This window comes from Apium graveolens, chromosome 8 (assembly GCF_009905375.1).
Source record: "Apium graveolens cultivar Ventura chromosome 8, ASM990537v1, whole genome shotgun sequence".
NCBI lineage: Eukaryota > Viridiplantae > Streptophyta > Magnoliopsida > Apiales > Apiaceae > Apium > Apium graveolens.
Genome location: NC_133654.1, coordinates 159,754,991 through 159,769,929, shown reverse-complemented (window position 1 = coordinate 159,769,929; position 14,939 = coordinate 159,754,991).

Genomic DNA, 14,939 nt, shown 5'->3' with positions numbered 1-14,939 from the left:
GGCAAAACGTATCACTACAACATACAATCAGGCTTGATATAAAATATACGTACATGTATTTGCTTATACTCGCTCGACGTCCCGATAATCCTCGGATATGCTTCCGTATTTCCATAGTTCGATTCCCCGAAAATCGGACAGCGTCCCCTTTGTTTATCGGACTACCCGTCGAAACATCAATCGACGTCAATTCAACAACAAACAATACAATGATTACTTCAACCAATACCATAACCGAAATCCACGTCACAAATCCCAATAAGCGATTCAACTATTTTATTATTACTATTATTCGCATTCCAATTCGGACCATAATAATTATATCCGACTATTTACAAATCGAAAGTAACAGTACGAATCAATTACTAAGTATTGTTTTATAATTATAGGACTCAGAATTAATTCATCCCGGTCCACCGTCGACTCACCGAAGTTCACCGTCGACGGCGGCAAAATTTACGGGTACCCGATTAGTTTCGAATTTCCAACATAATTTCACCGATAAAATAAATATTCTGCACGAAGAATAATTATATCACGAATAATTGATCAAAAAATTTCTGTAAAAAGAATTAAAAATTCCGTTTGGAATTAACCGTACAAATCAACACAGGGAATTAACCAACATAACACACAACACACACGCGCTACACGCGCCAACAACACAAAACGAACACAGAGCCGGAAAAAAACCCAGTGGCAGCACTGCAAACAACGACACACACACTCGATACACTGCAACACATATATACAGAATACATACACACACCTATACACATCGTACACACGCGATTGAACAGGGTAAGCCGGAAAAATACGGCAGCGGTTCACCGGAGTCGCACGGCGGCGAGAGTACGGGAAGAACAGGGAAGACCGAAAGAAAATAGAGGAGGAAGAGATTAATAGGTAGATAAACCAAGAGAGACAGAGAGATTGAGGGAGAGAATAGAGATAGAAGAGAGAGATGGAAATGAGGGGATTAGAACCTCTATTCTTATCAATTTAATTTTCTTTTTAGAACACATAATAGTTGAATTACAGAATGCTGCCACGTTTCTATATTTTAACAAAATCACAACACGTGTCATATTTCTTTCTGTAACCCCAAATTTTGTTCGTGCTTTGCAAAAATAACGAACAATCCTACGAATAAAATTAATCCGAAAAATAATCAAATTAGTCTTAAAATATTACAAATATCCCGAAGTACATAAAAACATAATTTTCGTAATTTTAAAATAATTTCTGAAAGGCAGTTTATACCCGCTTTTAGCAATTAAACGGATCGACACGTCGATGAAATTAATCCCGAAAATTTCCAAAATAATTTTAAAATTCTCGAAATATTTCAAACTTAAATAAATATGAGTTTCATAATTTTTGAAGAATTCTGGAATTAAATACAGATTTTTCAAATAAATGCAATCAAAAAAATCATACAGGGCTAAAAAATTGATAAAGTATTTATTTCTAAATTTTATAAAATCATAAAAACAATTATAGAGACACTTCAGATATTTATACAAATAAATTTACATTAAATCCACTTTAAAAGTGAAACAATTCAATACAATTCCTTAATTAATCACGCGAACAACCCGGTACATCATAAATCGCACCTAGATAATAATCAAACAACACATAGCGGTCAAAACCAATACACATATTTTATTTAATAATTTCCATAATAATCACATATTTAAATAATTCAAAAATACACGGGTCGTTATATCCTTCCCCCCTTAAAATGATTTTGTCCTCAGAATCTGGTCTAATTACACAAGTGAGGATATTTGTCAAGCATATCTGACTCTAGTTTCCAAGTACACTCTTCTACTCGAGGATTTCAAACGTACTTACTATAGATATACACTCATTTCCAATGACTCGCCTTTAACGATCAAGAATTTGGATTGATCACTATATGCAAAATAACTTGGACAAGAGCCCCATTGGCACTTGATCAATCCCTCAATTCAAATCAAATACTTATCGCTTTAACTTTAACAGGCCAAACACATCATATGTACATACTGCTGCGACGGTAACATCAACTCATGAACAACTTTATCTATATTTATCAATACCTCGAATGGTTCACTAATTTTTTTTAGGACTTAACTTGTCCTTTCTACTCAAACTTATCCAATCTCTTACAAGACAACACTTTTATTAACATTACTGGTCCTATTTCTATATTCACACTCTCCCTTGATACAATTCTGCTTCTTTCTTTGTCTACTCTGAGCTGCTTCAATCAATATTACTATGCTCTTGGTGTGCCGATTTAACTTAGAATTTAACAACTTTCTTTCTCGCACTTTATTTTAATAAAAATGGGGATCTACACTTGCGTTCACATAAAGCTTGATAAAGTGGTATTCCAAAGCTGTCATTGCTGATAAATGATCCTTCCGGTGTTTCCTTAAAATTTCAACCTCTCAACATACTTTATATTTCCTGAATCGCTTTATCATTCTGACCATTTGTTTAAGGATGATAGGCGGTGCTCATTTTCAACTTGGTTTCCAAACATTTAAACACTTCTTACTCTTTTTCATCAGTTAAGGCTAAAAAAAAAATCTCATATACTCACGTATTATCACCTTTAAGTATTTGGACTTCGGAATTCCACTCTTTCCAACCTGCTTATTAACTCCTCGGTGGTCTTAATTGTATCCAATCCTTTCTGTCGGCGTAAGGCATCTGTTATCATATGGTTTTGCTTAGGTAGTTGTTAACGGATTAATTCAGAATCTTTTGTTAATCTTAGTCAAAATTTCATTCTTGGAGACTCAACGTATAGTTCCCTGAATAACTGAAGATGTTATCAATTAATACAATTCACTTATCTGAGTACTCCTTATACAACATGTTCCTTAATTCCTTATAGACAATTGATACAGTTGTTATTTCACATAATATTACCGGAGCTTACAATGCTCATAACTCATTTTAATCGTAACCTCTGATATGTTCTCAGGTCGGATTTTAAGTTAATCCCTAAAATATTACATACTTCTTGAATTAGGTCTCGTAAGTAATTAATTCTTTATAAGGGTCACTTATTCTTATTGGTTGTTTTATCCAACTCCCGATAATCAGTACATAATCTCATAATTTCATTCCTTTTTTCCATCAACATTACTGGTACATTTTACCATTCGATTCTTGTAAAACCACTCTTTGGTTTGCCTTGTCCACTAGGCCTCCGATACTTCGCCTTAATTCTTTGACATATCCAACACTTCCTAATTCATTTTGAAATTTCCTTCTTGTATCTGGTTATCACTATTTTTCTTTAAACTTCCATATATCTTGGAATTTCTTCAATAACTTAAATAATTTATATTGTGAATTCCCTGTGGGATCTCATTTCTTAATCCTTTTACTTATAGCATCCAAGTGCTGGAAGAAAACCTGGGGATATCGTGATCGTTCTCTTGGGTGCATAAATTTTCTCTTACTAACTGCTAACATCGTGATCCATTATCTTCTCTCGACATCTCCTTATATTTCCCTTAACAACTTCGATTGAAAGGTCATACTATCCGTCCTTGCTCCTTTTGGATTATAAACTCTGACTTCCAATTCTAACTTTTAAAATTCCATAGATAATTCTTCTGGTGAAGTCTCTATGTTCGTTCTCTCCTTTTTGCTTATCGCTTGCTACTACATTTGTTTTTGCTTGTGAATACGTACTTCAAACTCTTAGGGTCCGTATATATCTTACACCTTTCTTCATACATATCATGTTTCCCAATCTTTCAAAGAAAATATTATTACTGTTAGTCCCAATTATGAGTAGGATACTTCTGCTCATAAGGTTTTGGTTGTCTGGGTGCATATACAATAACTTTATTGTGTTGCATCATCACACATCCTACTCCCTTATAAGAAGCATCACCATAACTACCAAATCTCCTTGATACTTCCAAAATGATAAAGCAGGTGCTGTAACCATTCTTTCACTTAACTCTGTAAAACTTTCTTTACCCTTATCTACTTCATATAAACTTCTTGCTTTTCCTGGTCAGCTTCATCCAAGATATTGCAACTTCCAAGAAATCTTGCACCATTTTTCGATGGTAACCGGCCTATGATAAAACTTCTTACTTTTGTGGGTGTTTCTGGTCTCTTTTCATTCATAGTAACTTTAATTTCTACTGAGTCTCTCTTGATCTTCTCCACATTGACTATTTATGCTAAGAACTATACTTCATACAACTTCTTTCTTCTCCAACTTTTTGGTTATCATTAAATACATGGTCCTTCGTTGACTTTAAGTTTTACGCTACAGCTTATCCAGATATTCCTTAAAGATTAATATTACGGGTATATTGGTTAATCCAAATGACAATACGGGAATAGTACTTAGTTCTGAAAATTATCTTTGATACATCCATAGGTTTAATCTTCAATTGGTGAAATACCAAATCTTAAATTGCTCTTACAAAAGTACTTTGCTTCCTTCGTCTGATCAAACAAATCATTGGGTCAAGGTAACAGATACTTGCTTTTGATAGTAGAGTTGTTAAGCTTTCGCTAGTCGACGCATAACCTCATACTTCCATTTTTCTTATTAGTAATGAATACCGGTGCACCTTATGCGGTACACTAGGTCTAATCGCTCCTTTTTCTAACATCTCTTACATCTGCTTTACTAATTTCCTCCTTGTAACTTGTGCCATTTTATGTAAGGCCTTGGTCACTGGCTTCGTCTTAGGTGCTACGTCAATCACGAGCTTCATTTCTCTATCTGGAGGAATTGTTGATACTTATTTGGAAACATATCTTCAAACTCTTTAATTGCTATAAAATCTTCAATTTTGTTTGCCTCTAACTTTTATTTATCTCATAATTACCGTATTACTCACATCTTGATCATTGTAATCATCGTTAACCAATTCTTTACCTTCCTTTTTCTTTTATGCCTCATCATATTCTCATCTGACGTCTTTAGAGCTATCTTTTCATCACGACGATTTGTCTGGGTATCATGCTTCCATAGTCAATCCATTCCTTAGAATAATGTCAAGTCCTCTTGTCTCAAATGATATCAATTCTTCACAACTTATTGCCAGAAATCTCAATTCCATCATTGGTATTCACTTATGTGACAATTACACGTTCTTGACTTGCTAGTCCTTTAATCATAATCTTATCAATTCAACAGAGTAATTCATCTCATCAACAAAATCTAGAGAGATAAAGACTTAAGTTTCTCTCACATCTTTTAATACTTTAACGCATGAGGTATTTACCATAATCATCCATGTTATCACGCCCGTAATCTGAACAACATATTTCACAGGAAAATCACATATTCTCGTTCTCGAAGACGTATTCCTTATTGAAGTAGATTCCTTTGGTCTTTAGTGCATCCCTGACTGGGTTAGTGATTTGCAATTCTCGCCATATGCCCTTGTTTTCTTCCCATGCGGGAGAAGTAGATGGAACTTTGCCCGCTTGGTCCATAATTCGTTGATTTCTGTTTGAAAAACTCTTATAAAGAACGACAGTACAATGAAGCAACTGGAAGGATTCATAATTCAACAAAATTTAGAGTTGAAAAGAAAGAAGAAATAAGGATTTGAATATGAATGAGACAACCACATTGGTACTTAAGATGGCCAGTCTTTCGCACCATATGGCATACAGCACATGACTAGGTGGCGTCCCACCCGACTCTTTGTCATTCCGACAAAGCGTCTTACTATAACACTATTTGTCCCAATCAGAAAGCAAAACTTGAGGGAAACAATTAGATTTGAAAGGAATGCAATATCCTCCTTTTTGATATCATCACAAAGAATTTATTAAGAAAAGAAGTTCATACATTTTTAGGAATTAAAAAGGAATATACGCTGTAAGATTGAAGACACGAACGATACTGTTGGTCACCATCCACATTTCACTTATATTCATCTTTTGAGCTTGTTCGATCATATCCCGCTTGTGTCATATAACAACTTTAGAAAGTATACTGAAATGTCTTCGTAAATTAAGCATTATAGTAGATTCTTACTTGTTAAGTCTTGCATTTTTAACATCGCACCTGCATGTATAATACTTTAACAATTCGATCATAATGACGTTCCTACCAGATAACCTCGAGTATCCTCCTCTTTAATTTGGAATAACCATAAATTATTCAACATAGCGATCATTTTGTTAATAATCTTTTTCTTTTGGAAAGGTCTGAAAATCTTCCCAATCTCCTTCGATCACGCCCAGGCTCTTTTTAAATCAATGAATTCTTTAAACTCTAATGGTCTCTGCAACTGGATAAATAATTACTCCGTACGCAGATTCTGTTATTATCCCTGTCAAATAACATTTACACCTTACCGTTAGGAATCAACTTTTTCATAATCGCGGATCACTTTATTCTCTGAATTAACAATACTGGGTCTAAAATAAGTATCCTTCCAAGTAATCCGGGTCTTTTAACTAACAAAAAAAAACTCAAGTAGTAACTTGACAACCAATGTTTAAAACTTATTTCATTCAAAAAGGCTTTTGGAAATTTTGTAAGGGAAAATCTTTTTCGAAAACTTATTTAAAAATTTTGAAAATCACAAATCTGGTTGTCCTTACTATATGAGTTGGTTGTTGTCCTTTTTACCTATAACAAGGTACCAATTTAAAAAAACAATCACATAAAGGTCCGTTCATTTTGATCTACCTTTTCTCCTTTATCGAGTCCATTTGCCTTCCTTAATCGACGAAAACTTCAGTTTTCGTTGCATGTTACCTTATTCGTAGCTTCACATCAAAGCTCACATACTGGTAATACTTCCATCATCAACTTTGCAATCGTTAAGGGGAACAGACTATCCAATAGTCAACAAGTCTATTTTTATAGAAACAAAATTTGCTCATATCACATCACATCACTACTTTACATATCGCATTTATCATAGCACCATCATTTAATTCTACAAAAATTCCAGGTCTATACTTTTCTCTCTAACTCTTTCAAAATTCATCTAATTCATCCCACAACTACTCACGGGTGGCTTAGTCACTAATGGCTTCTTTTAACCCGGTAACAACTATCCTCTGAAACAATTAAATCTTCTCTCTAAACTTCTTCTCACCTTTATTTATATCTCAGGTGTTCACCATTTACTGTAGCTCTCGAATCCATCCTCGCAGGTACTGTTGCTTCATAGGACGAGTTTTAAACTGGGGGTGTAGAACAGGGTGTAAAGTAAACTGAAAAGATACACTCCCAGCTGAATATCCAGTAAAACAAGTATAAACAGAGGGAGGTTCTTACATAGGTGGTTTCATATCAAGAGGTGGTAGAATAGCGTAGAATAGCGTAGAATAGCTTGAAGAGGTATGATTGTCATAATAGAAGGTAGTACCATTAATACTGCTGGAGGAACGAGGTGCAAATCAAATCCGAGAGAAGATGACGATCCTTGAACGGAGAGCTCCAAATGATCGGATGATACAGGGAAATCAGAATCTGCCATTGCCATTATCTGGAAAACACGTCGCAAGTTAAGAATCCTGAATCGCAATATGAACCGTGCCGGAGACCTACTATACAGTCACATTCATCCTTACGACGTCTTATCTTTCTATTTTCTATTCCTAATCCTAACCCTCTACCCAATCCCGAAAATCTAGGCTTGTTTCAGTGACTTATAACATATAGCTCTGATACCAACCTGTGGTGCCCTCCAAACCCGGGTCAGAAGTTTGGGGTCCACAACACATACACAATATATGAACCTGTATAAGATATATTATTTATAATGACCCTGCTTCACAAAACCACGGATCGCAACAGGTTAAAGTATGAAAACAAGCCACAATCTTAACTTTTATTACAACTTACCAAATCCCAACTAATTTAACTTTACAACAGATAACAAAATCATTCTAAAAATCTGACTATCTCTCTACCGCATGAAGCTTCTGCTAGCTCGATCCAACTCAACTGGAACCTTAGCCCGTACTTTTGGACTGAGGACTTCACTATCATCCATATTATTTTCAACTGTAAAATATATAAAAAAATCGCAAGGGTGAGCTAACTAGCTCAGCAAGTCTTAGTAGGGATAACTGAGGTTAAGCAATAATCAAATGAAATGATTCAGAGGAATCAAGTTTCTTTTTAACCAATCATTAGAATTGGATATTCATTTTAAGTTTTAAAACCAAGGTTAGGCTGCTGATCAGTCACGCACTAACCCCGAGCAAAGTACACAGCACTGCTCTAATTATTGGATCCAAGGCACACATTGGCCTAACTTGACCATTGGTATGGTCTGACCACGAATCTGGTCCACATATATAAAAACTATCCAATCCTAAAGCAGTTCAATATGATAAACAATATAATTCGATAACACAAGATCATAATCAATGATGATTAAACATTTGAATAAAATGTAAGGAAACTCATGGATATCACAAGGGTATATAAGGGTATGTAAAAGAAACGGCTTTCAATCTGTAAAAGAATCAGGTATTAGACAAATAGTGATTTTTCGAGGTATAGTTCTTTGATGTTATAAAGAATGGATGGAGTATAAAAGTTTATGTGTTCTCAAATAATTTTATTCTAGTGTTTGGTGTTTGGTAGTTATGCATTTGGGGAGTAGTATCATATTTATGTAATTTGGTATTTTGAGGATCAACAAAGGATGGTTTACAAAGAATAAGGCTTACGGCTCAAGATCAAGAAAAATCAAGGTTCAAGGGTAAATAGTCTAAAGCACTTGCAATATAAACAGGAGTTATTTTGCATAATAACGACATGTTAGGAAACAGTTCGAAAATATTTGCGATGTATTTTGGAGAAAAGTTCAGAAATACTTGCCTTACAGGCTTTACAACTATTACTGATCAATTCTGAGCCGACTCTGTCGCTCAGGCTTTAACGTCCAACCACTAGATTCTATTGGATTCGACTTCGACACTCAGGTTTTTCTGTTGAAACTCTACTGAGCTCGTAAACTGATGGCTAGGTTATCTTTAGTTGATCATCCACTTTCAGTGTTCCCGACTATAACCTACAGGGTCGAAATACCCTACGTTAGACGTCTAGGTATGCTTGACATATCCTCGATACTAATTCTTACCCAACGATATTCAAACCCAACTCGTAATTATTCACATTAGAATAACATAGATAATAATTAGGGTTCATATTCTCAAAATCGATCTAGTGCTCATTTTTAGAAAATACGTATACTCGTCATTTTATGAAATTAGGGTTATTGGTTTTGGCAAAATGTATCACTATACCATACAATCAGGTTTGATATAAAACATACGTACATGTATTTGCTTATACTCGCTCGACGTCGCGATAATCCTCGGATACGCTTCCGTATTTCCATAGTTCGATTCCCCAGAAATCGGATAGCGTCCCTTTTGTTTATCGGACTACCCGTCGAAACATCAATTGACGTCAATTCAACAACAAACAATATAACGATTACTTCAACCAATACCATAACTGAAATCCACGTCACAAATCCCAATCACCGATTCAACTATTTTATTATTACTATTATTCGACTATTTACAAATCGAAAGTAACAGTACGAATCAATTACTAAGTATTGTTTTATAATTATAGGACTCAGAATTAATTCATCACGGAACAGATGATTTTATGTTTTCTGTAAGGGAACAGTGGATTAATAAATGAAAATAGCATGCTAAAATTGGACTCAGGTATTAACTCAGCACACAACTGATGATACATTTTATAGAGCATGCTAGTTATTGATATCCAGTTTATACCTATTTTACTTGTTTTCATAAACGAGTTATGATTCCTATTCCTATACTATTTTTATACACTTTTTTACTCGTTATTCATATAGTGGTACTGTTGAGCAATTGATTGCTCATTCTTGCAGCGTTTTTTGTATTTATATATTGCAGATGTCTAGAAGACCAGTCAGACCATGGCATAATAGGGTGTCAGCCCCCTCCGGTCCCGGCTTCTCTGAGGTAGTTTATATCAGACCATCTCAGGTTGATGAATAAATTAGTTGTAGTATTGTAACCTAAATAATACTTGAACCTGTATCAGATCTTGGTTTGGGGTCGTGTTTATATAATAATGTTTAATTAGTAGTTTATATTCGTGGTTTGTTATATATTAGTGACGTCATCCCCTGACCCCGAGGTTGAGGTTGTCACATTGTCTGAGTACCAAAAAAGATTTCAGTGAAAGTACACTTGTTTATTGACAGTCAGTGTTCGAAGCGATGAAGTTGTTGCAAGCTTAACAATGTAATCAAGGATATAATACGAAGACCTGAATCGAAGATTAGTCGCTTGTGAACCAGACCAGTTGCACTAGGTGTCAACGTTTCATGAAAGGAATCTGAGTATTATCATTAGAAAAATTGTTAAACGATAATTTGTATCAGAATATGCAAGTTATATAGTTGGTAAAAAGACTCAGAGAAAAGACTTGAAGACGGGACAATTTAAGGGTTAAAGAGTTCTATTAAAACTAAGTCAAAGTGATCACTACCTTGTAGTAGAAGTCACCATGATCAGTCTATTGAATATCATGTTAGGTCACACAATACTGTAGAAGGGGGTTGAATACAGTGTAGAATACAATCAAATCGATTTTGAACTCAAGTAACAGTAAACAGATATATTCGATATAATAAACTATGTTACAATGGAACTGTTCTCTCTCAGTGATGAACAAATATCACGAGAGCTGCTAGGTTACAATGTATGATCTTCTCGATAATGATAACACATATAGTGTAAACCTATGTCTGTGTTTATATAGTACACAGTTACAAGATAACTTCTAATTGATATGGAATATAATTATGTCTCCTAAAATATATCAATCAGATATCTTATACAATTTTTTAAGTCCTCTAACTCTTTCCATGCATATCTTCTTTTTGTATTAGTCTCGATCTTCTTTCCTGTAAATCAGCTTCATTCCTTAACTGTTAATCCTCCCGTACTTAAGTTCTGATATCCATCTTCTGATATTTATCTTCTGATAATCTAAGTCCTGATATCCTTAAGTTCTGACTTCCAGTAAGTACTGATTTCAGTAAGTACTGATATTTCCTGTTTGTTAAGATCAGAAAACTAAACATGAAATATATTAGACATGACATCTCAAATATATCTAACATATCACAAGTAATATCCTGGAAATACAGTTCAATATTTCAGTACAGGAACTGATTTTGACTTAGTGGGACCCTCAGGGAAGCTCATGAAGTCTCCACTTAGCCATCCAAGGAGATACTCAAGTTTCAAGTTAAATAATTGGAGAAAGAAATCAAGTGCCAAGCTTTGTGTTCTCCCTTAGTCGCAAGTAAGTGTTAAGAGGAATATTCTAAGTCCTAGAATTCCTTATGGTCACAAGTAAACTCATCATGGTGCCTTGTAGTCTCCAGTCATGAGCTTGGAACTAATTCTAAGTGCTTAAATACTCCTCTTATGCGCAAGTAATGAAATCTAGGTCCCTGGAAGCAAGTCATCTCAACCACACTTTATTGGTTGATCTATTTGTTTATTTGGCTAATATTAAGCCACGTAATAAAGATTGATGTAAAGTTTACACTTAAGAAGCAGAAGAATAATTAATCAACAATTAGGAATTGTATTGTTTTGTTTATCTTCTCTCTAACGAGAGCTGCTGAAATAATAAACAAAGAAATATAGAGAAGCTCAGGCACATTGATTATCCGTTTAACTTCTCACTGGAGAAAAGTTATAATGCCTGATTTAACTCTTGTATATTCATAGGGGCATTATAATCGTTATCTGGTAATTAGATCATTGGACAAAAAAAAAGCTAGATCATTGTATAGGATTTAATTTGTATATCTTTGGAGAAGCAAGAACATTGTTATTCTTGAATTGTAGCCGGTTAAGTTATTAACCGGAGTGTAGCAACACCCCTGAGATTTTATATGTGGATATATACTTCCCAGGATATCTTGTGCTCGTTACTTTATTTTCTAAAACACTATTCACCTCAAAAATACGGAACCACTAATCGAACACTAAATTTTATATTCGTAAATGATTCGAAAGAATTTTTTAATTTAGTGAGTATCGTATTCAACCCCCCCTCTACGATACTTCAGGACCTAACAATTGGTATCAAAGTTTGTTGATCGATATACAGATTAGATCCGGTGTATCAGCCCATAAGTCAAGTTCTCATATTTTTGGATTTTCTAATTTCCAAAAAATTTCAACTCTTGAGATTTTTGAATTTTAAATAATATGAACTTACCTAAGACAAAGGTTCTCAAGGGATTGGTAGACTCAAGATTCCTCTGAGTGTTAAAGATGATTTTAATCTTTTGAAGAAAACGAAGACCATGTGCTATTCAGAAGGAAAATTCCTGAATACATAAATTGAAGATAATGGTTTTCTTATTCCAATGAAGCTGATTTCAAGACCTACGAAAGAAAATTATGGAATTTCCTCAAAGGCTTACTTCATAGGATACTACTGGATTTTCAAATGCAGGAAAGGAATGAAGTTTCTAGGGTTACATTTTTTCCTGAAGATTTTAAGACAACTCTAATGATTCCATATTTCTACAATCACATAGTGGTTTGTACCAATGCTACATGTATCCGGGAATCTAAGAGATCCTGAAGAAAAGAATCGATGAGGGTAGAGAGAATAGTGTGGTCATGCAAAAATCTCAGTTACAAACATTAAAGTTGGAACCTCAAGACAGAATAGAAGGGTTATTGATTGTTGAATCAGAGGAAGATCGGGTAGATGAAAGTGACTTGTACACTTTAAGAATGCTTGAGGGACTGGATGACAGGGAAGTGTTTCACATATCAGTAAAGTTTAGTCGCATCAGATTCACAAGGAGTACATAAGCTTCATAGTTTGTAAAAACTTCTGAGAGTCTTTAGATCCTGACTGAATCAGAATATCAGAACTTTACATCAGACTTTGTTTATCAGAACTTGACTTCAGACTTTTAGCATTCACAGCATCAGAACTTGACTTGTTCTGTGTAGAAGATTTTCCTTGAACTTTTCCTTGACCTCTACTCTTATCAGAGTTTCCCTGGTCATCACTTTTATCATCCTTTTTCTTCAGTATTTCAGTAGGTGAGCATTTGGACTTAACTACTTTCTCCCCCTTTTTGGAATCATCAGGAAGTAAGAGAGAAAGAAGAAGTTCAACTGAAGATTTTGATTTCTTCCAATTGAGCTTTCTGAGAAACTTGGTTAGCCAGGATCTCATCAATTTGGGCATGTTGCTTCTCTTGAATCTTCTCAATGGCTTCAATTTTCTCAAGAGTAGGTCTGATATATATATTCTTGTCAATCTTAAGCTGTAGATCTAGCTTATCAGCATGTTCCTTTAGTGTATCAACCTTTTCATGAGTTGAAGAATGTAGACCTTGAAGATGTTTGGTAGATAGAGCAGTGATCTTGAGTTGTGTCTTTAAATCAGCATTTGTGAGCAACTCATCAGCTTTAGCAATATACTCTGTCAAAATGTTAGAACTTGGAATGAAATCAGTGTCATTCCACTTCTGGTCTACTCCACACCTCTGTGAGTATCCTCCCAAGGAAAAAGTACTTCCTTTTCAACAAATTTCTTCACCAATTCTTCCTTTCCTAGTATAGGAACTAGAGTCTCAGCAGAAACACTGTCTTCAGAACTTGAGGAAGACTCATTATGTTCTGACAGCACAACAGTGTGTGAAGCAGCTGAAGATTCAGGAATAACTTCAGTTAAATTTTGAACATCAGAATTTATCTCCAGAGCTGGTGTGGTTGATGTAGATGGTATCTCAGCATTTAAAATTGGAAAATGAGTTGGAGATTGTTGAGCATCTGTAGATGGAGCTTCCAGATAAAGAACATTTGGTATATTCAAATTATGAATATCTATTTCAGAGTTTTCAGTTTGTTCTTTAGCATCATCTGTAGCTTTAATAGGTGAGATAGGAGGGGTTACAACTGTATCAGTAGCAGTGTCTTTGGCTTGAGCTCGAAGGGCTTCAATGATAATCGGTTCTTGTGAGATCAGAGATTCCTGATCCCCTTCCTCAGCTTCTTCAGTATCTTCCTATGGAGCCTTAGCCAAATACCTCCTAGCCTTCATTTTCTTCAATCTCCTTGCCAATGAAAGAGTTGCTTCAACAGTAACAGAACTTACAGATTTCTTTCTTTTCAAAGTATCAGAACTTTGAGCTACTGTTTCTGTTTGAGAAGTAACATTCTCAGCTTCAATTATCACAGGTTCTGATGCATGAACCTGTGCTTCAACTATTTCCTCAAATCAACAAAATTTATTATTGACCATAATTGTAATCAAAACATTCATTAAAGGATAAAGTTTAAATAGATGAAGTAAATATTAACAAATTATAATTAGAACATTCACAGTCACATAATATGAGAGAAATAGAGACTAAATCTTGAAATTAAGGAAAATTTCATTAATATATCAAACGAGTACATTTCATGAAATTTATAGATTAAATGCAAAAAATTACAAGATAGTCCTAGTCTAAGAATCTTAACATCAACAACCTTAGGATAAGAAGTCTGACCGATGTGTAATAATAACAGTCATTAAAAAGTCAAAGCAAGAGTTAATGAGCACGTAAAAAAAACAATAATTACTGTGCACATGCAGTTTTTCAGGACAGACACGTTTACCATTAACCCATAATGATTATGATTGTTTTAATCTTACCCGATATAATTTGATTTAAATATGATTGTTTCAGTTTTTATCACAAATAAGTCAAGTAAAGAATAATGCCACGTAAGCATCAAGGATTCCATCATGATTTAATATCAGAACTTAACTTTTATCAGATTTTAAAAGTCATCATAAAAAAGTGAATATATTTTTCTGTGATTCTTCATATAAATACTGACTTATTTCCTTCAAAGTTTAATCATCAGAACTT